General features: G+C 44.6%; 1 long non-coding RNA gene across 4 annotated transcripts in view; it reads left to right on the top strand.

Annotated features, from left to right (window-relative positions):
* Nucleotides 1-22,922, top strand: part of LOC125403825 (uncharacterized) — a 99,050-nt gene that overhangs the window by 18,476 nt on the left and 57,652 nt on the right. For 2 of the 4 annotated variants that reach the window (XR_007233079.3, XR_007233076.3), the window contains exons 2-4: nucleotides 2,340-2,496; nucleotides 6,681-6,774; nucleotides 10,816-10,932. This is a non-coding gene — a long non-coding RNA (uncharacterized LOC125403825). The remainder of the gene's footprint in view (nucleotides 1-2,339; nucleotides 2,497-6,680; nucleotides 6,775-10,815; nucleotides 10,933-22,922) is intronic. The other 2 variants (XR_007233082.3, XR_007233083.3) reach the window with 2 other exon arrangements.

The following is a 22,922-nucleotide window of genomic DNA, read 5'->3' as shown; positions in this document are numbered from 1 at the left end:
GGGGATGTGTGACTAAGACCCAGAATTCCTGGCCCTGCCCCTTTTATAACATTTAAAAAAAAAGAAAGAAAAACTTGGCATATTACATCAACCAGATTTTTCCCCTTTGTCTCAAATAAGGCTCAGCTGAACAGTAGCCTCCTCACCCAGCACAACAATCAAAAACTCACAGGCCCTCAGCTGCCCGGGATGATGTCACAGAACCCTCAAGAACGCTTGCTGCTGAGCTGGGCTCCAGTCCAGCTCACACAATTCTTCCTGCCACTTTCAGAGCCTGTGAGAGATTAGGTGGTCTCTTTCTCTCTCTCTCTCTCTCTCTCTCCCTCCCTCCCTCCCTCCCTCCCTCTCTCTCTCTCTCTCCCTCCCTCCCTCTCTCTCTCTCTCTCTTTAATTCTTCTTTTTCTTTCTCTCTCTTTCCCCCTTTCTTTTTCATCTTCTCAAAAGGCATTTTGGTTTACGTCTAAGCACGACATTAGCTCTGGCTGCCCTAAATAACATTTTAATTGAAGTCTCAGTCCAAACAAATGCCCGGCCTCTTTATTAACCCCAACAGTGTAATTTTTCACCCCAAGCCCGATTCAGGGGGAACCGTCTCACTTAAACTGCCATGCGACGGGACATGGCAGCTTTCCTCTATCGTCTCTTCTCTGACCTTAATTTGAACCTTAATCTCTTTTAGCCATGCTCTCTTTATTAGCTGTCCACAGTGTGCCCAGTGCTAATTTTCCTGTTAGATTCTCCCACTATAGATGTGGGTTCAGTCCACCTCAGCTCCCCAGTGGTACTATCAAGGTTTCTTTCTTGGCCTTTTTTTTTTTCACGGAAAGGAAAGGAAATATTTTATTTGTTTTTGTTCAGTAATTTCAATAGCTACTTTGCAAAATTCTCTTAGCTATTTCTGATGTTCACAAAAATGTATGTGCATAAAAATAATATACTCTTTAATTGTCAGGAACACTCTTGAAAGTAAGTACAAAGGATTCTTCACCTATAGACAGACCCACAATTAGAAAATAAAGCAGAAAACCAAGATTATTACTTTACTAATTCAGGCAAAGACAATATTTTTTTATCAGAAACCTCTGACCTTGGGGGGGCATCTGAATTATTCAGATAATTGCTTTAATTCCTTCATTCATTTTAACGCTTAGACATGACCAGTGACTAACAACAGAGAAAGTAATTTCTTTTTCCTAATTATACCTTCCTGTTTTTTTTTGACATTGGTAAAATGATCCAAATTAGAATGCAGTGAAAAAAGCATACTTTTCAATCACAATGATAAAAAATGTGTTTCTCTATTTGGAGTCTAGCTTAATATAGCAGAAGTTTGTAGGTAGAAAACAGTGCTTATGATCGTGTGCCCAATTAAATTTATTATAGGTTTTCGTACTTTTTGGCATCGCTATGAAAGCATATTAGTTATTATTCTTTATAACCTCATTGGCGGCTTTGTGTCTAGTCGCCCTTCTCTTCTCTGCAGAATACAATAGTTTGTTGATTGCAAAAAAAATTACATTTCTGTGACTTTAAAGTCTTAGAACTGGGGTTGCCATTGAAAGTTGGAGGCACGGTCGGGTGTTTCGGAGGGCAAGGACCCAGTACCCTCTGGGAGTGAGGAGGGAGGCAATTGGGGACAATTGCCTGTTCCCTGCAGTGCTCCGTGGTCTTAACAGCATGTTGGCATGATAAACTTTGCCTTCATTTCACAGGCTAGAACAATTAGTGGGAATGAACCAGAGTTCTCCTGGATCACAGTTTATTATATGCTATTAAATTCCATTATTCAAGAAGTTGCTACTATGATCATAAAACTTCTCCCCCAGCCCTCCATGTATTTTCTGTTGTGCGTTGGCTGCTTGCTTCTCCGATGGACAAGGTTTCTTTCTCTTTCCCGTTAGCACTTATTCAGAGTGCTTGAAGCTAATTTGGGAACAAATCTTTGAAAGACAACAAAAATGAGATGTGAAAATACACACACACACACACACACACACACACACACACACCCCAACGGATGAAGGTTCTTAATTAGTCCGTTATTTGACACGCACGATTTAACATGGTGTGCTTAGTGCTCCACATTGCCCGAAAGAGAAAGGCGCTTTTTTCCCCATCCCCAACCTTCCCCCTCTTATTCATTCTTTCCCCCTTGTCACTTTCCATTAGCCAATGATGACATCCTCTGCTGGAAGGGTGAGCAAGTAGATTATTTCCAAACTGGTGTAAGCGACACTCAAAGGTCTGACCCAAAGGGGGGTTTATGATAGCAACAAGCTCCTCAGCCCCTGGAGTTAGAGAATGTCACTTCAATAATACACCAAAGTCCCTTGTCACAGCCTGTCTGCAGCAAGTCGCCAAATGTCCAGGAGAGGTGGGACAAGGACGTGTATGGAAACACACTGGGTGCCGGTACCGTCTCAAGTCATCCTTGTTGCTAGCAGCAACCAGAAGACGCTGGGACGACACAGCCCTCCTGTACCATCCATCCTGCAGGTGAGGAGACTGGGGACTGCACAGTTGTCTCCGCTCCCACTGTAGGTGGTGGAGCTGAAGCTGATCTCGTTTAGTGGGCTCCAAGCTCATGTCTGTTTCTGGAAGGGCCATGAACCAGCTTTCTGGTGGGGTGGGGGACAGCATCTCTTCTAAAATCTGAAGGTTAAACCTACCTGAACATGGCACCGTCCTCAGGGGCTGGAGTCAGTGAGGAACTGAATAAGCTGGGGTTAAAAAAAAAGTGGCTAGACTTTGCTAAGAAAAGAAGAGGGGTGGCTTGCTTGGGTTAGCCTGGTTGTTGGACCTGCTTCTCTGCCTCCTCCCCATTCACTTCCCCTGCTACTGCTTCTCTGCCTGCTCCCCATTCACTTTCCCTGCTTCTGCTTCTCTGCCTGCTTCCCACACCCCTCCCCTGTTTCTGTTACTCTGCCTGCTCTGCACACCACTCCCCACATCCCTCCCCTGCTTCTCTACCTGCTCTGCACACCACTCCCCCGCTTCTCTGCCTGCTCCCCACACCCCTCCCCTGCTTCTCTGCCTACTCCCCATACCCCTCCCCTGTTTTAGCTTATCTGCCTGCTGCCCGCACCCCTCCTCTGCTTCTGCTTCTCTGCCTGCTCCCCACACCTCTCCTCTATTTCTGCTTCTGTGCCTGCTCCCCACACCTCTCCCCTGTTTCTGCTTCTCTGTCTGCTCCCCACACCCCTCCCCTGCTTCTTACAGATAGAATTTGGGAAGAGAGGCAACAGACTTAGACTGAAACAGTCAGGATCCAGCGCAGGCTGCTGCCCAGACCCTTACACTGCCTTCTGGCCTCATAGAGCTTTCTGCTCCTAAGACAAACAAATGTTATTCACTGACCAACTTTCAGCTTTTGATCTTCCTTGAAAAAATTTTAGCTTCTTTCCCCAGGAACCCCGGAATCATGTTTGTTATAAAATAAGACTGTGGACTTACATTGAAAGAAATAAAAAAAAAATCACTTGATCATTTATAGCCAGATAGGCTATCTTTTAGTTGACAGAATGCCCAAGAAAAATCTATTTGTAAAGAGAGCACGTATTTAGACTCACACAGTTTCTGCAGGTTCTCCCCGGGGGGACATCTAGCCCCACCCCTGTGCACACATGGGGAGCAGAGGCATCAGAGCTGGGGAGCGGAGCTGCTCCTGTGCTGCTGGGACATCCAGACAAGCAAAATAAACTAGGAAGAAGAAAAGGCTGAGAGCCCAATACATTTTGAATGACCTGCCCCCTAATGATTAGCTTATTCTGTTTAGGCTCCACCCATCAGCTAGGGGCTGAAGATTTAACATGGCTGCTCTTGGGGGTCATTTAGGATCAAAAGTGTAATACCAGTGGTGGTCGATAACGCTACAGAGGGCAGCTCTCTGGCACATGTCCGCAGCTGGGAGGACATAGTGGTCATAGGCAAGAGCGGGTGATGCCACCCGTCCCTAGATTGGATATTAGCACCACAGTAGTCTTCCTAGTCCCTTGCCTTTCTTACTTTGCCATGTTGACAGTGACCCGGCTAGTAGAAAGGGGATGGGTGAGCGCGTTTTACCCGTGTGCCCCTATAGTGTTCTTCTTTCTCTGTTTCTGTGCCCCAGCAACTTGATTACAGACTTGTAGATGTCTTCATTCTAGACAGGTCTTCTGTCCCTTCTCAGCTCATGTACTTGGACCACCTTCCATTAGAGGTCACCGTAGTGGCTTCTCTGAGTTCCGTCGTGTCCATTTGCCCATAATTCTTCAGTTAACATGGTCAGCATCTTATCTCTTTTCAACCCTATCTCTTCTGGGCATCTCTCTATCTCCACTTCCCAAGCCTGGCACCAGGGTAAGACCTAAGTTGTCCTTTGTGTGCCCATCTGTCAAGAACCCTTGAAGTTAGGAATGGAAGAAAGACTAAGAGTTGATGATCACAGAGACAGCAGTGGCCCAGCTGTGGTCCTCTGGAATGACAGAGGGAAACAGGTGCCAAGGGAATTTGGGCCACAATAAGGGTGGGTTTATTTGACCTTAAACAAAGGGAGGTCATGGGCTAGGGAGATGACATTGTGGGTAAAGTGTTTATTGCTCAAATCTGGAAACCTAGGTTTGTACCCCTAGCAGCCACATAAAAGCTGGGGACACCACAGCACAAGTGTCTGTAATAGTCAGACATCTACAGGAGACGAGAGGTGGAGACAGGCATCTCCAAAAACACTTGAACCAGCTCTGACACCCACATATACGCCATGGCACAAACAGACCATTATTCCATTATTTACATGCCAATGTGCACGCACGCACACACACACGCACACACACACACCACTCTAATAGAAAGGTCATTATAAAGGAGTTTTTTTCCCTCCCTCCCTTCCTTCCTCCTCCTCTTTATCAGTGTTTACCATGTCGTTGAGGTTGACCATGTTATGCAGATTAGAGGCCTTGAATGCAGAATTCTCCATAAAAGGGGGTCCTGGATATTGAGATTTATAGGCATGTGTTGCCATACCTTGCTAAAGAATTTATTTTTATTACCTTTTAAAAACTTTTAATATTCAGATCATCTCTTAGAAATCTTTGTATTACTGAGAAGATTTAAAATTTGTCTATTTTAAATTATCTATCTATCTATCTATCTATCTATCATCTATCTATCTATCTGTCATCTATCTACTGATTGATAGGTTTATCTATCATCCATCCATCAATCTATAACCTACCCATCCATCACCTACCTATCTTTTCAAGCTGGAGGAACAGATGACAGGAGAGTGGAGGGCCAGCAACAGGAATGGAGGATGGGGAATCACATGCAGTGAAGCTGGGAGTCACATGGACTATCCAGACCTTTAAGAAAGAGGTTGATTTTATTTATTCCTATTTTATGTTTAGAATTCTATGTCCATGTACAATGGGCATGCAGTACCCAAAGTGGCCAGAAGAGGCTGTTAGATTTCTTGGGACTGTAGTTACATATGTTTGTGAGCTGCCTTGTGGGTGTGGGAATCAAACTCCAGTCCTCTGAATGATCAACCAGTGCTCTGAACCACCGAAGCAATCTTCCAGTCCAGGAGGTACCCTGAAGGTACGTGCTGTCTCTCAACAAAAGAGGGTCAAACACTCACTGTTCTTAGTCCTTCTGGTGAGACATCCAACAGGGTAGCCCTTCGTAACTCAAATTTTCTTGAAAATTTCTCGAGAACAGATCTTCATGAACCCCTTGTCCCCATGCCACACAATAAATTATTTTGAATTGGTTTCATTAACATGGAAGAATTAAAAGAAGCCAAGAAAAAGCAAGTAAGTTAGATCTCAGTGAAAGGCGCTTTTCTTCCTACCCTGCTCATAGAGAGGACATCCCTGAGTCCTGGGTTTCTTCCTACCCTGCTCATAGTGAGGACGCCCCTGAGTGCTGGGTTCTGTCTGCACACACAGACAAAGGGTGGATGCTTTGTAGATGCTCTGTCTTACTGGATCCGTAGAAACTGTCAACCATAGTTTTTGTTTGTTTTATACTGTGTTTGTTTATAAAGTTGGTCAACGAGTGTCAACATTTTATTCAGCTGATTCTCAGCGCAATCTTGTGCTCTTGTAATAGATGGAATTCCTGTTTGAGCATGAGGGGTTTGTGGGTTTAGACTGGAATAGAGTGGAAAGTATTCTTTAAGTGAGGGGTGTGGTCTTTGAGTACCAAGAAGACCTACTCAGTCATAAAAAATTGATACTCAGGAAGGGGGGGGGCGGCAGGCCTTGTTTGCATTTTAACGGAAAAGGCACAAGGATTAAATCCATCCTCTTGGCATTTACTTACTTCATTACCCCCAAAGGCTAAAGCTATTGTGTCTCTGGTAGAAATGATGGCGGAATGACTCAGACTTATTTACAACCATCAAAGACTTGGTAGATATGGATCGTGTCATAATTAAGCTTGTCATAATAAAGGGGTGGCCATATCAGTGCAATCACGGGGGCTGTTATGATGTCACAGCTGCCTGTGCCCGGCATTTAGCCTCTATTTTCCACTCCCGCCCACGCTTATCTCCCGCTATATTTGGTTGTTTTACAGTGCTACCTGGACCACAGTCTATTTTACAAAATAAATGAACAGGTTGAGCTCTTCGGAGCCTATTTCCTGTGCCTACCGATGCTTTTCCTTCGTGTGCTATGTTTTGTCTACTTTGTACCTAGAATCGTGGCTGGGACAGTCATGAGTCTGCTCTGTGTAAAGAAGAGGAGATCAGAGCATTGAGCAATCAGCTAACGAATCCTGCTGAGATGGTTGGTGAGTTTGGAAAATTCCACTCTCAAAAAAAAGAAGTTACTTTCTCCATAGCAGATTTCCTCTTGGCCACAATTATCCACAAAGCTGTCCAGTTTCCAAATGGTCCTGACCACTGCTGATATCCCCTACATAATGCCTTTGGTAGATTTCATTAGATATGCTTAGTGATCCTTTTTTTCTAAGTAGCCTGTTTTCCCGGCCTGTGTACTTATTTAATAGCTATAGAAACCTGTTTCAGCTACCCAGCATTGCTGTTGATAAAGTATTCTAAGTGTAGCGACAATAAGGGAATGTATTGTATTACTCGTGGTTCTTGGGTTGACAGCTCAGCTGGGCAGCTCTTACTTGGAGTCTCATGTGTTCATAGTCAGATGGTGGCTGAGGCTAGAGCAATGTCATTTGTATTTTTGGCCTTGGACTAATCAGAACTCTCTGTCTACATGGTTAGCTTAGATTTCCTTGTGTTTTGGTGGTCTTTGAGTCACCAGATTTTCATATTGTGATCAGTTTCTTCTAGAGCCAATGTCCTGAGACATTTGGGTGGATGTTGCAAAAATTCTAAAATATCTCCCTGAAAGTCATGTGATCATTTCTTCCCTCTCCCATGTGTGAAGAATTACACTGGTGAACCCATATTCCAAGGCTTAGAGGAATAGATTCTGCCTTAACACAGGGGAATGGCTTGTGCCTTGAAATAAATACTTGACATGGTCATCTTAATGAGACACAATCACAGATGTCCCGTGTGTGACAGGGGCCATGCTCAGTACTGAAGTGCTTTACCCATAGATTGGGACTCATGAAGGTTTAAACTCAGCTTGTGTTTCACCAGACAGTCTTCATAACTAAGAGCTGAGCAGTAACTATGAACACTAAGAGTGTTTGCTCATGAAATGGGCAAACCAACTATTCTGATTACTTCTGACTTTCTCAGTGACAAGGGAAAGGCATCTGTATGTATCTGACCCCTCACCCGATGAACACCTTGCTGCTCTGATTCATTCACAAGCCACAACAAAGCCTTAAAAGTTTGGGCAACACTGAAGTGCTCACTGTGGTTTGACAGAATGGAAAATTAGTGCTATATTTGGGGGTTCAAACTAGCTTCTTTGGCTCATAACAGGGATTATTGAAGAAGCCGAAAAGTCAGCCTTCTCCCTGTTGAGTTTCTGTTCTCCCTAGCACATCTGTCTTTGTGTTCTTTGGAACAGCTGGAGACAATCATGAATGGAGATGTTGAGTTTAGACAGTCAAGAGAGGCAGAATCAGCATCCGTTCCCACCTGAGACTCCTGCCTGGGGGAGCAGCTGATGAACGGTTTGTCTCCGTGTGCCTCTCCTCTGCACCGTTAAAGGAAGGGGATCAAGGTCAGATTTCAGGTCAGCTGTGTTGACAGAAGAGTTGGTGCCACTCAGCAATTCCCAGGTCTTATCACTTTTGGCACCGTTGCTGTCCATTTGAGGGTGGCACTCTGAGGGGCTGGGAGAATAGGCTCATGATGACTTAAGAGATGTCTTGACATTTCAGAAACAAAGGTCAGTGCCTGGGAAGGTGCAAGAGAGGTAGAATTCCCGGGACCTCTGTCAGTCCTGTGCCTTCTGAGGCGTTGTCTCCTGTGGGTGAAAGCATATTTTTGGATGTTTTAAGTGGACAACAACAACAACAACAACAACAACAACATAGTTTTCCTTGTTTGCCAGAATGTTTCAGGCAAGACTGAATTCTGGCCCATCACATCACTTGTCTTCTGTGAGTTTCTAACTCTAACCTCATGGCTGGTGCTGCAGGACCAGTTCTTTCCTCATATCTGTGAGGGTTGTATATGTGGGTATGATTTGCCAGTGTGAAGTCCTTCCATTTTGAATACATCTTTGCTTATCTGAAAAGCCTTTTTTTTTTAAACTGGAGATTTGCAATAATCTGACTTTAGTTATATGCAATTCTTCACTCTGCTAGTACATGCTCGTTTGCTGTTTGAAAATATTTAATTTTTAAAAACGTATTTCTTTTATTTTATGTGTCTGAGTATTTTGTGAGAAAGAACGTATGTGTGTGTACCACATGCATGGCTAAAACTTGTAGTGATCAGAAGAGAGCATCCGATCTCTTAGAACTGGAATTATAGAGGGTTGTGAGTCACCACGTGGTTGCTGGAAACCAAACCCAAGTCCTCTGGATAAACAAGAAATTCTCTTAACTACTGAGTCATCTCTTTAGTCCCTATCTATTTCATTTTTAATTATGTACATGTGCGTGTCCGTGGGTGGGTTTGTGCACGTGAGTGCAGGGATCCTCCTGGAGCTGGGGTATAGGCAGTTATGAGCCACCCCAATGAGCACTGGGACCTGATCCTCTGTAAGAGTAGTAGGTGCTCGTAACTGCTGAGTAATTTCTCCGGTCCATGCTATGTGTTCTGTTGTATTATTCAGTACCTGCTGGAGAATCACTGTATAGTGTTTCGAAGGTACATGATTTTCTTAGATGAATGGTCACGGCAGGGACTTCTCTTCACATGCAAATGTGTACATAAGTACACATATATGTATGCAACTGATATGGATACATACAGAACTGTGCATACAAACTTCTGAAGAAGCGTCTCAATTCTGGATCCATTCTCTCTGTCTCCGTTTGTTTTGTGGGTCAAAGTCAAGCTGAACCTTTAGAGATGATCTGGTGAACTGAATATACACATACTCCTAAGGAATACTGTCATTGTAAAAGATCTCCAGCTTGCGATCACAAATATGAAAATCAGATAACTATTCATTTTATGCTCCGGGACAGTTTTTGCATTTATTTATAGCAGGCATAAATCTCTGAATATGTAAGAACTTGCCATTATTTGAGCCCCCCAAATATCTGTTTTTCCTCTTGTGTTGTGGAAGTCTTTAATCCCTCAACGTAAAGCTACAGGGTCCTGGAATCTCTGTGCAGACCTAGGAGAATTAATTCATCGGGGCCTTCCTTGGGGATGGAATAGGCAGGGTGCAGAGGACCGTGCTTCTGCCTCTGTCGGGGCTGTCAGGGCCCTGTCCCCCTCCTGAATTCTTAAAGGAATATAACCCTTGAGTAGAAATCAAATGTTAACTTCCTAGAAGCCCTTTAGCCTGTAAGCCACCCTCCCTTTTCTCTTGTAGCCACTGGATGGTGGCTAAATGTTTCTGTCTGGAGAGTGCGGGGCTGCTGCAGCACATCTGGCGAGGAGGAGGTCTGAGATCAGGGCCACTAGGCAACCCCTCGCTGCTCCAATACCCTGAATTTTTGGGTACTTCTGATATTAATGTAAAATACAGCTTTCTTCTCATAATTATCCTCGTACTTAAATTGTGAATGCCACGCTACGGCCTTGTTCACAGACACCCGTCATGACAGGCAGCGGATCTTTCCACAAACACAGGTTTTTATAAGGGCGGAGCGGTGCTTGACAGGACAGAACGATAGATGCCCACATTTTAAAAGTGATGGATGCAGAAGTAAGGTCTCTCTACCTCAGGGGAATTCCGAGCATTTCATTGGTGTGAGAAATAAGACGTTAAGCCCATTTGTGTTCATTTTAATTTCACCTTAAATTTTGGCACGTGCTTCTTTTGAGTTGCCATGCAATAATCCTCCATATGTATGGGTTCCGTGTGAAATCGCACACCTGAGCACAGGCGTTAACATTCCTGTGTTCCTGTGTTCTCTGTGTTCAGAACAGGTTAATAAATGTGCAGTTTGTAAATTAAACTAAATTTAACATTTTATTGTTGGTAGAAGTGTATGGTCTAAACCTCCAAAGATCCCTATTTTCAAAAGGGAAAAAAAGTCCTGATGAGGCTGAGGGGAGAAATGGGAGGTGACATAGGACAAGGGTCTGCAAGCTCAGCTTCCCTTCTCCAGTGGTTCCTGGCCCCAGCCATTTGATCAATAGAGAGTTCACTTCCAGTCAGACTCCAGGACAGTCCCTTTTAGATGTCAAGAAATTGCTCAATGCTAGGATGTTGACCAAAGAAAGTAGATTTTAACCGTGCTTTTATTTTTTCCGTTTTGTTTTCTCAGGAGTCTGACGGGAACAGAAAGTTTTGAGGGAGTTCACTGCCGATGCAAGATGACTGGCTGGATAAAGAAGTCCAAAGTTATTTTTTTATCTGTAGAACAAATAAAGCCTGGCCAAAGGTGAGCAAAAACCAATGCCTCCCACCTTGTCCCTCTCTCCACGCCTAAGGGATGTTTGCGTCCGTGGTTGCACAAGGAGAGCCTGCTCCACGCTGGGTGGAGGGGGCGCATCTGAGAATGCCTGGCTACAAACAGTCTCCGACCTTTGTTCTTCATCTGACGGGCGATTGATGATGCCACCTATACAGAAATCAGTTAAAAAACGAAAAATCTAATCATTGGTCTCTTCTAAATACCTGGGAATTTGTCAGCCAGTACCGGAGTGGCTGAGCTGGGATATTTTAGACACAATATGGCTTTATAAAATGGTGAGGTACGTGGACTACTTGGTGCATGCTTGGCTGTTAGGCTGGGTCAGTGAGGGGGGACACAGTGACCTGATCCTTGTGATTCCTTGACAATACTCATGATGACCACTAATAAACAGACACCCTGAATATGTTGATCATCCTAGGGAGCCCGAATAGTCTTTTGTTTTTCTATTTTAATTTTATTTTACTTGAGGCAGTCTTGCTGTAGCCCGGGCTGGCCTTGAACTCAATGCAAGCCTCCTTTCTCAGTGTCCTTCTTGAGGGGATTATAGCCAGGAAGCACCATTCACGGCCCTAGTTGGCACTTAGGAAGGCAGCAGCTGTGTTGATGGCAGATTGGGGGATACTTGACTGAAGGGTGACCTAACTGCCTGCTATTGGGAGAAAATTAAAACTGCTTTGGATCCCAGATATCCATATTATCCAGATATAGATATGACTTTCTCCTATTATTTCTGCTAGAACAGGACAGGGCTCAGCCAGGAAGTAGGATAACACAGCCATGATAGCCAGTTGTATAAGGGATGAATTAATTAGAGGAAATGAACTTTCATTTGAAACTTAGGTTCTGGAGAGTTTTCTAAACCCTCCCAAGAATGTGTGTCTTTCAGAATATTTCCCACAAGGAAATATAATAAATAAATATCAGGGTATTTAGAGCAAACGTAAATTTCAGAATTTCAGAAACAAATTCTGATGGGGCTGAAATTTTGAGATGGGAAATTCATGGAGTGTCTGTGTCCAGGAGTGTATACGTGGATGCACACATAACAAAAGTCATGCGTTAATATCCGGGTTTTCGGAATAGCCACGGCATCTTTTGGTGCTTATTTAGTGCTAAAAGAAAATCCCAAATTTTCCAGGACGGAAAAGAGAAATTCCGGTCTCTAAGCCTAATCCCTGCTGTGACCTGGGGCTTGGAATTTTGCTCGGGAGCAGCTTGTCAATGGAAAAACTGATGGTTTGAAAAGGTTTAGGCTAGATTGCGGGACCCTGAACCATTTCAGGGGACAGGGGAGACAGTTGTCTTTCGGAGTGTGTGGATTTGTAGGTGTTGTTGTTTGTTTCGGAAAAGGAGTTCTTTGGAATCCTGTAAGGCTTAGGATTCTGCCAGTGATCTGCCTAGGGCTGACATACAGTGTGTTATGAGCCATCCATATAATCTGCTTTGTTTTAACAGTCTTTGCCTTAGAATTCACTAAGTAGCAGAGGATGACCTTGACCTCTTGGTGACCCTTCTGTCTCAGTGTCCTTGGAACGTGAATCTTGAGTGTGTATCACTGTCCCAGGCTAATCTCCCTTTACAGTTGTGGGAGGCTGATGACTGTGGGCTGTGGAAGAGATTGCAAGACAGTGTGATCTGCCTCGTTGAGATGTGCAGAGCCTATTATGTTAGGGTAGCCTACAAATAGTAAGGAAAGTGATCATTGCACAATCAGCTACGCTACGGCATTTGGTGAAGAAGACTGTAGAGTGGGAGAGGGAGACACAAGGGCCTTACAGATAGAGCCGTAGCCATGCGCCGTGCGGGGCTGGCAGACGGCAGACTCAGAGGGCCTAGCTTTCCAAGCTGGCTCTGAGCTTGATGAGTCTGTTTATTCAGCCACAATATCAGACATTCCCTCTTCCTGCCCGAAGAAGTCCCTTTGAAGATCGGCTCTGCTGGGGAGCAGTTTCCCCTCGGACCAGCTCCTCCCGTGGCAGAACTAAAGGGAAAGACCTGGAAACGCCACAAGAATGTTCTTTAAAGCGATATTCCAGCACCACGTGACGGGAGGATGAAATACCTCTACAAGATATATTTCCTGGTTGAGGTATTTTTTTCCTCTCTCAAGTCAATGTAACAGCGAACAAAGATGTCACATGAATGGGTTGGGGTCAGATGACTCAGGTACCTCCAGATCTGGGCAAGCAGGCTGAGGCTTGGGGGGGGGGGATGGTAAGAGATCGCTGGGCAAAGCCACAGCATTTTTAGCTTCTGTAGGCCTGGAGAGAGAGTTCACATCTGCCAAAGGGATGCAGACAGGCACAGCAGCCTCGTCTACAGGTCTTTATCCGCAAAGGACACCGTGGTGGTGACTTCTCACCACCAGGAGACCAGAGCAGCAGATAGAACGTTCTCCGGTGAGCTGGGGCACAGGCTCATGATCAGATGGCACAGTCCAGAGGTCAGCATTTTGCTCAGAGGTGTCACGTTCATGTCTTGATTTTAGAGATACTCTTCTGCCTTTTCAAAGGATTCCATGGAGTCCTCATGTCAGCCCTGTGAAGTACCTGGGGAGAATGGCAGTCTCCTGGGTGTTCCTCTTTGGAAACGGATATGACACAGAAGGAGACATGGTTTTGTAGTTCATTACTGGCAGGGGCAGAATGACAAGCCAGGCCTCCTGACTCTTGGACCAGGCCTTTTAGTCATCGTTCTTGGGACCCATACAAAGGGACAGTAGGGTGTCAGAAAAAAGAGGAGGTGGCATTCTTCCTCTGCTCCAAGACGCTGCTGGGACTCCAGATGGGAGTCCTTGGGGCCTGACCTTGGGGAGGAGACTCAAAGTGAAACCTTCCGAGGCTAAGTCTCCTGTTCTTCTCACACAGCTGCTCACATCTGGAGTTGTCTCATTCAGGCTTCCTGGGTGCCTCATAGACCAGATACTCTCTGGAATGCAAAGAGGCCTTTGTTCTTTCCATGTCTGAGCTGAACTCTCCAAGATGCCTGCTTTTCTCAGACAGAGGCAGAGTCCACACTCTCCTGATGCCTGATCCAGACTCCTATGACCCACATTGGTCCTCAGGGCCTGGGCATGAGGCTCACACTTTGGGAATAGAGGCGCTCACACAGGTGCTTTAACCACTGCTAGGAACCAGAGTTTCCCTCTAGGGAGAGTAGAGTCTTGTCTGGCTTCTCGCTCCAAAGGGAAGCAGGAAGACTGTGACTGTGGGCTGCGGGTCCTGCGTCTGCACACAGCTTTCGTCTTATCTTCTGTCCACATGGAGCCCTGACGTTGCTCACCATCTCAGCCGTAGCTTGTAATTGTTTCTGTCCTCCAAGGCTTCTGTGTGTTCCAAGTATCTGATGAATGGATGGGAGCCTATTTCCAGTCAAACCCTTATCCAAGTGTCTCCCAGCCTGGAGTTCCAATCAGAATCACCCCGGAAATGGATAGGGTGGTTTGAATTAACTCCCTAGACGACTCCACGCACTGCAAGGTTTGAAGAACTGTGTTTTGTCCCTTTCTCCTGACTTTGAAGAGTCTCTACGACTTTGGTCAAGGCTACATGTGCAAACAAACGCTTGGATCTGCAGAGGGTTGTGTGCTTTACAAAGCACATTTCACATCTCTCTTTGATGTCATTCTAGGTGAATGCAACTCACTGAAGCCGGGGGTCTTTCCCCATCTGGTTTACAAAGGAATGAAGGTCCTTGGCTCATACCCCATGCTCCTGTCCAGGCGCAGTGTCCTCTCTACCATAGGCCCTGTGGCTCTGTGTTGTTGCCAGGTACAGCTAGTTGCCCTTTGTGACACCTACACAAAGTTAGCTGAGGCCATAACAGTCTGTGTTCCTAGGAAAGGTGATGGTCGGTAAATGGCCGAGGCCACCAGCAACTTGTTCTTTCATGCAGAGACAGGAGATTTAGAACAACACTTGTCCATTTTCAAAGTGTCAAAGGCCCTGTGGGAAAGGATGAATTATGAGAATCCATTCAGAGAAGGACAGTCTGCTTGTTGACCTGCAATTCATTAATAAATTAATTATTGTTTGTTTTTGAGGAGCTGGGGATTGGATGTAGGGCCTTGGACTTGTTAGGCGGTTGTTCTAGCAGTCAGTCACAGCTTACCCTCCATATTTTAAACATTTGAGATAGGATCTTGTTAAGTTACAAACCCAAGTCAGCCTTTAAATTGTTCTGTACCCTGGGAAGAACATGCTATCCTCATGTCTCAACCTCGTGAGCCCCTGGGATGACAGCACCCCCACACTCAGCTGTGACCTTTCTTTTAAAGCCCCAAACTCCTGATTTGTTTTCCCATTGAGTTTTTCCAGGAGTAATGGAAACTGGAGGGAAATTATGCTGTGGCCTTGAAACACACCCTGTGCTCTGGAGACCCAGTGATGTGACCATCTCCTGAGGTTGGCTGTCTGAGGTGTCTTTCTGGTTCATATAGCTAGAACAAAAGGAGCCCCTTGAACTGGGAGGGCGCAAGAGTGGGAGGCACCGGGAGTGGGTAAGGTGGACTTCACTTGACTCCAAAGATGGCTGGCTCAGGGGTCAAGAGGACGCGTGTGTGGTCTTACTTTCCATGACAAGTTAGCGCGCATCAAGCGTAAGCACGGCTTTCTCTTCTCCCAAACTTTCTCTTTGATGGCTTGCTAAAATGCAGACAGGCATCAGAAACAGAAAGTTGTCAATTCAAAGAGAAGGTGGGCCTGACATTTCTGCTGGGCCACACTTCTCTTCCACTCAGCTGAGCAGGGGCCCCATCGTTCATCATGGAGTAAGAGATGATTGATACAACTGCACCCTGATTAGAAAAGGCTTCATTTAACTTGTGCATGGTGCATGGAATTAGTTAAGGGTTGCATAGGAAAAGAAGTGATGGACTATTGTTCATACTAAATTATAATGACAGCCTTCCTAACACTGTGTATTTATTATGTAAGAAAAGAAAATGTCTGGTAAAATTCTGTGTAGGTTAATAACACCTTCATAATCCACTCCTCCTTTTCTGTTGACTTGAATAGCCCTCCTACCGACTTTTAATGGATTATTAGAGTTAATTACATCAATTGCAATATAATTGATTCTTAAATACTATGTAGAAACCTCACACAATTATGGAAAAACAAAAGTTATCTAGACATCTCAAATCAAAAAAGATTTGGAATTCCTGAACATTTAATCCCTGATAATCACCAGTCAGTTTGGACATTAAGATTGTATGGTGTCTTGTTTTCTCTTTGCCAGGTTTTGACAGAATTGATAGTTTTACAACATTTATCTCAATGCGCTTGGAAATATAAGATTAAAGCTGTGAGAGCTATTTTTTTTTTCTGAAAAAGAAAGATCTCTTCATGGTTTAAAAGCTGAAATGCATTACCTGCTTCGTGGTGACAGAAATAAACTCAAGGGAAAAATCAAAGGCAATTTGATGCTGGGCCTTAGAAATCCCTTCTCCACAGGGGTGTAGCTTCCTGGGGGTCTTAGGGTGTTTTATCCTAACTCGGGGGCTCTAAAATCTGACAAGGGAATGAGTCACCCGAAGAGGCAAAAAGGACTCTTCCGTGTTGCCACTGAGTCAGGCACAGCGTGTTTTTCTGTCCAAACCACTGGCTGAAGAGTGTTGTGTCTTTAGCAACCTGGCATTTGATGTCACAGAGATCAAAACAGGTGTATGTAGTAGAGTCATTTGATTGTGGCTCTTTCAGTTTTAGCTGATTTGGGGGACATGTCGCTGAGTATTGAAGATTATAAATGTGAGTTCCCTAAAGGACTCCTTCTGCACAGATTAATTACGAGTGTTAGAGTACTCTAAAATGGCTGGCAGCTGGGTGCTGTAAACAGTGTTCGCCCGTGTCTTCTGTGGCTGCCCAGTCCTAGACTTAGCCTTTCCTGGCCTCCATGTCCTTTCCTGTAAAGTGAGAAAGAATGCCTGTAAGTCTTCCTTGAGTCTCCTGACCTTCACTGCTTAGGGCTTTTGTTATTGACAGTAACTCATCTGACTCCAGTATTAGCTACACTATCCCAACTCATTTGACTCCAATGAGCCTACACTATCCCAACTCATTTGACTCCAATATTAGCTACACTGTCCCAATGCTTGTACATCCATGTTCTTTACATGCTTACATGTGTGTTGTATAGTCTTCACTAGGTTTTAAAGCTCTGAGAACCAGGGCCAGGCTGTGTCCATCCCTAACCATGCGACACACATGCCACAGAATAGGCTGCTTGGCTGACAGAGCAGTAGTTCAAAGGGAACACTTTCCGCTTGCTCCCTAAGAGACTGCATGATGCCCCAAGAGCAATGACAGTATACAGTGTTGTTGCCATTACTTTAAGGAATGTTTATTTATTTGTGAGTGAGGCTCTTACTATGTAGACCCAGCTGGCCTCGAACTCAGAGAGATCTTCCTGCCTCTGCCTTCTGAGTTCTGAGATTAAAGGCGTGCATCATCACGCCTGGCTCAATTATTGTTATTTATTATTTTTGAGAGATTTATATGTGAGTGCACTGTGTCTACATCATTTCTACTCCTCCCGCTCCACTTCCAGTTTTCCAATGTCCCTCTCCTCCATGTCCCCCCTCAGATTCATTCAGCATCTTCTATGATCTCTCTCTCTCTCTCTCTCTCTCTCTCTCTCTCTCTCTCTCTCTCTCTCTCATGCATGCACACACAGCCTATTGAGTCCAATTAATATTGCCAGTCTATAATGAATCTCAGGCAACCTACCAGGGCTTTGTTCCTGAAGACAACCAACTATCCTTCCCTCAGTAGCTCTTCAGCTTAAGGGTGGAGCTAAGAATTTTAGATCATTCTAAAACGGTTGGCTTATCCGTGTTGGCCTGTCTACTAGTGTGGTCCTATATAGGCCATATGTTAAGAGTTCATAGGTGCAGCGTCCTGGTCATGCTCAGGAGAGCCTAATTTGCAGCAGCTCTTTTAGCCTCTGGCTTCTACACTCTTTCTGCCTGCTCTTCAACAATGTTTCCTGAGCCCTGAGTGTTGGAGTTATGCTACAGATGTCCATTTGACAAGAGGACCTCCATGGTCTCTTAATAAAGCATAACTATATATATGCTACTTAATTTTATGTAATGTGAATTGTGCTTTAATCAGATGCTGATAAGATGTAAAAATCTCATTTGGCTTTTTCATAAACTGAAATGCCATCCCATTTCTAACAAGACATTTGGTGAACTCGATCAGTTCATCATAAAGTTCACGTAGAAGAGCAGTAAAAACCAGTTTCTTTTGTACAACCACAGATATATCCCAGTAGTTGTCAAAGCAAACTGCACATCTTAAACAATACAATGCACGAAGCAAACGACAGAGAAAATCAGTTCACCACGATTAGAGTCCAGAAGCAGACGCAGGACTGCGGAGGAATGGCACGGTGAGTGGAGGCATTTCTGATCAGTAGCTCAACAGTAGATTGTTCCGTGCATAGTGCCGGGACAACTGTTTCTCCATCTGGACTCAAACTATACACAGAAGTAAATTCCAGATGGAACAGAACTCTGAACAGAAAACTCCAGATCTGGGTGAGTGCAGTAAGAAACCGCAAACACCTTTTAAAATGTAATCTCGAGTTAGAAGCGCCTTGTAAGCAAGGTGGCAAAGCCAGAGGTCAGTAAGGAAGACCTGACAGACACGACATCATTAAAAAAGTTGTTAGAAAATTAATAGACTTGACAAATTGGGACAAAGGTTTGACCTATACATTTTAGAAAAGGGGTCAGATCCATTATTGAAAGAGTACATACAAAGTTTGTAGATGAATGGGCAAGACATATAAAATGAACAATTCTCAGAATAAATGAATGTGACTCGGGGACATCTGAATAATTGGTGTTGCCATGCTATGATAAAAAGGGGCTGCCATTTCTACTATCAAGTGTTGATTGGATATATCAGTTAATGAAGATACCGTATCTAAGCTACCAAGGACAGACATCAGTGTGTTGCTAGGGAAAAAAAAAGAAAATTCTAGAACATCCCACTCTATGTAATTTCTGTAATAGTTTAAATTTTAAAAATTATGATATTATTAATAATTATCTGAGAATTCTATACACACGTACAATGCATTTTGACCATAGCCACCCCCTCCTTCCTCCTAAACTCCTTCTGGGTCCATCCTCCCACCTCCTGGGTCCATCCTACCACCTTAACCCATCTTCCTCTAACTTCATACCCTCTTTGGTGGAGTCGTTTTTGGAGCGTACGTGCATGTAAAATGAATTTTAGTGATTTATACGTATTGAGGACCTGTGGCACAGCGGGTAACTCTTGAGGTAGCGTTTGGATAGGAGTAAGTACGTATCTTTCTGCTGGAAAACCTTCCTCTTTTTGCGCTTGATTGAACCCTAATCAAGCCACGTGACTTATTTAGGAGGTAGTTAGGGCATTTAGCTGCACCAAACGCTTGTGAATGTGGTATGGTTGTTGTTTCAGAATCTCAGTGCATTCTGCTCAGATTCTTTCGGTCGGTAGGTTCCAGTCTGACACCGTGGTTCTAGCCTTCTTCTCAGGGCCTTTCATACTTCAGATTCTCTTGATCTGTACAAGGGCTGCCGTAGATAGGCTTTCCCCATCAACTATCCTGAGGCATCCAAGGTACCCCATCTGCCCCACGAGCTCTGGGTGCCAAATCTGTCACAGCATCCTTGAACCCAGGAGTCAGCAGGGCAAAACAAGTCAATGTAAACAAAGCCTTGAGTTTGTTTGACGCCAGCTTTCAGTTGTTTGGTAGCAAGGAGTTAACTAGCTGGCGCTGACCTTTGGTTGTCTGGGTCTTTAAGGAAAGCTTTTCCCCCCATCCCAACAACGACTTCCTGTTCGTGGGAATCGGGAGGAAATGAAGCTGCGGCAGGAGGATGGGCCCACCCTTTTCCAGTCGTGTGGCTCATTTGTCAGGTGTCGTATTGGCACCTGGTGGCTTGTGTTGGCCCCCTGCCCACTCTTGCTGGGGAGTATCCAAATACTTGTAATAGGCGGTAGGAGACTTCAAAGGCATTTGCTAGAGAAAAGGATATTGTCATTAGGGAACTTAATGGAGAGCACTCCCAATCATTTAATGATGTCAAGATGAAAGGAAAATTTTAAAAACACATTATCTAGAGTTTTCGCTTATGTGTACTCTGACCCGTTAAAACAAAGCCACGTTGTGTAGTTGGTTTAGTGAGAACATGTCCCCAAGGGTACGTGTGTACTGATTGCTTAGTTACCACGTTTGAGTGAGACTGTCAAAGGTACCAGTATTCGTATGGATACTATAGGTGATTTCTCTGTGGGTGCAGTCCCTGCTCTAACTCAGCTTAAAGGAGGGACTCTGTCAGTGTCTACCAATGGAGCTGTATCCTTCCACTCAAAGCAGGCAGCTCCTGTGGTGTGGAGTGGGCGTGGTCAACGAAAGGGGCAGTGTGAGCTTTCAGAATTTATCAGGAATTCTGGATTGACACAGCTGGTTCCATCCTATCCGTTTCTGTTTTCAACAAGATATAATGACTGTGGTTGGAGAGAGGGTCCAGAAGTTAAGAGCACTGGCTGTTCTTCCAGAGGACCAGGGTTCAGTTCCCAGCACCTGCACGTCAACTCACACCTGTCTGTAATTTTAGTTCCAGGAGAACCAACGCTCTCTGTGGTCTCCATGGCACTTCCAAAACATATCCCACAGACATGCGTGCAAAAAAACCCACACATAAAATTACATACATTGGAAAAGAAAGGAAATGATTGATACCTTTTGAACAATGATACAGGTAATTATCTGGCAATCCAAGGTAAATTTATCTATGTATGTGATTTGACTGAACTACAGCCAGAAGTCATTCAACTATAATAAAGTCTACACGACACTGTGATCTCCTTTAGCCTCTGTGATTCATATAAACTGACTTGGCTTGGTGCCTCCAAACCTCATAGCATGATCAGTATTGTAGACATGAAAGACTGGTGGGTCCGTCTCCTGAGGTATGCGCTTACGGACTCGTTGCCTGTAAGCCTCAGTCAGCCTGTTAATCAGACCATCAGCAAGTTAACATTTTAATGACATAACCTACAGCACCAGATAAATTTAATGCAGTTTTAATTGAAAAGATATTTGTTGGATATGTGTTACATCGAATAGGATTGGATTTGCTTTATTAGAGACAGCATCCGACCAGACATGCTGCACAGAGGCCCCTCACCTCCCAGCGGCAAAGAGGCAGAGGTAAACAGTCTGTCCCTGCTGGCTCTCTCCCCTCTTCTCATTCTACCATGGTCCGCAATCTATAGGATGGTGCCCCCCACACTCAGGGCAGGACCTTCCCACTTAGTGGGCCACAGACACATCCTGAAATATGCTTTGCTAATCTCCCAGTCCAATCAAGTTGATGGTCACAGTCAACCACCACAATCTGGGTTGGCTGTGTTGTCTGATGCTTAAAGCCAATTGGAAACATGAAACTATGGACTAGTAGCCAAGGAGCCAAGAGAAGGTCTGGGTACCTGATGATGGCCAGGGTCTGGCTTTCTGCAGGTCCAAACCCTGATTCTCAAGGATGCTCTCGCCCGATTTCTGTTTTTCCTCATCCCTCTTCAGCTTCGCTGTGGTCTGTGTCTCTCACCCTGGCTCAGCCAGTCAGTGCACCGTGTTCTGATTCTTTTGTCTGCATTCTCACTGTTCGTTGTTTTGCAAACCTGTTTCCCTTTGTTTCTGGTTATGAGCACCTCTCCCTGCTTCAGGACCAGCTCAACTTCTCATGCCCTCTAAAATGTTTTGCAAAGACTCTATCTCTCCTCCATCTCCCTTTTCAAGCTCTCAAGCATTCCAAATTGATCATCTATATAAGCAAACCACACACAAGTCTGCGCTGTTTAACCAGGTCAAACGCAGATGCCTTCCTTGTTCTGCCAGTGGCTGTACACACGCCTAGAGGGTAAGGATCAATGTTCCTCTTGTACCAGTTAAGACTATTATTAACTGCTCAAACCCAAGGTCCCTAAACAGTGGACTTGAAAAGAGGGGCTTTATTCTTCTCACAGTATGAGGAGTATGGAGTAAGGCACCCAGGGCTGCATGGTGTTTCGGTAAGACGAGAAAACGGCCTCTCTGCACACTTTTGCTCAGTTTTAGCACGGATGTGCTGTGTTAGTGCCACACACTGACTGATATTCAGATACAGCATCTGTGCACCGGACAGTAAGGAGCAGCAAGACAAGCCAAGGACGGCCCAGGCTTGCTGTGATGTGATGTGCCCTACCCCTTAACTTCTGCGTATCCTGTGTGTCAGCCATGTAGACGGCCCCTCCTTTTTGTAAGCGATGCTGGAAGTATTGGTTTAGTCCAGTGTATTGATGTCCCCACAAAATATGTGCTGCTTAGGAAACAGCACATGGTCACTGGTTGTCTAATGCTCACTTCTTTGTCTCTATGACATGATATGTATTTATAATGCACACCTCTATATGCAGAGATGTATGTGAATATGCCTATATGTGTACATATGCTTGCAGCTGTATGCATAGACATTTCCTGAGGGAATTGGTTCCAGAAGCCCACACGATGCCAAGCTGAGTATGAGTCCCGTACATGAAATGGCGTATTTAATTGCACTTAACTACACACACCCCGTATGCAATTCAACTCATCCTTAGGCAGCTTTTTTGTTTTTGAGACAAAAATCTCACACCGAAGTCCCGACTGGTCTAGAAATTATTACATATCCCTGGCTGATCTTGATCCTACAGTAATCCTTCTGCCTCAGCCTTTACAGTGCTGGAAATTGCTAACAATATCTAATATCACAGGACACTATGTAAATAGTTGTTACAATGCAGGTGGGTAATAAAGGACAGAAAACTGCTTGTACATATGTAGGTTTTTTTTGCAATAATCTCAATTCATACTTGGCTACATTCACAAATCTAGGATCCATGGATGCAGAAGGCCAACTCTACATTTAAATTTCT

The sequence above is a fragment of the Myodes glareolus genome, chromosome 5 (assembly GCF_982192425.1).
Source record: "Myodes glareolus chromosome 5, mMyoGla1.1, whole genome shotgun sequence".
NCBI classification, from domain to species: Eukaryota; Metazoa; Chordata; class Mammalia; order Rodentia; family Cricetidae; genus Myodes; species Myodes glareolus.
The sequence above is the reverse complement of the archived record's forward strand: the minus strand, read 5'-3'. Positions and strand labels throughout refer to the sequence as shown.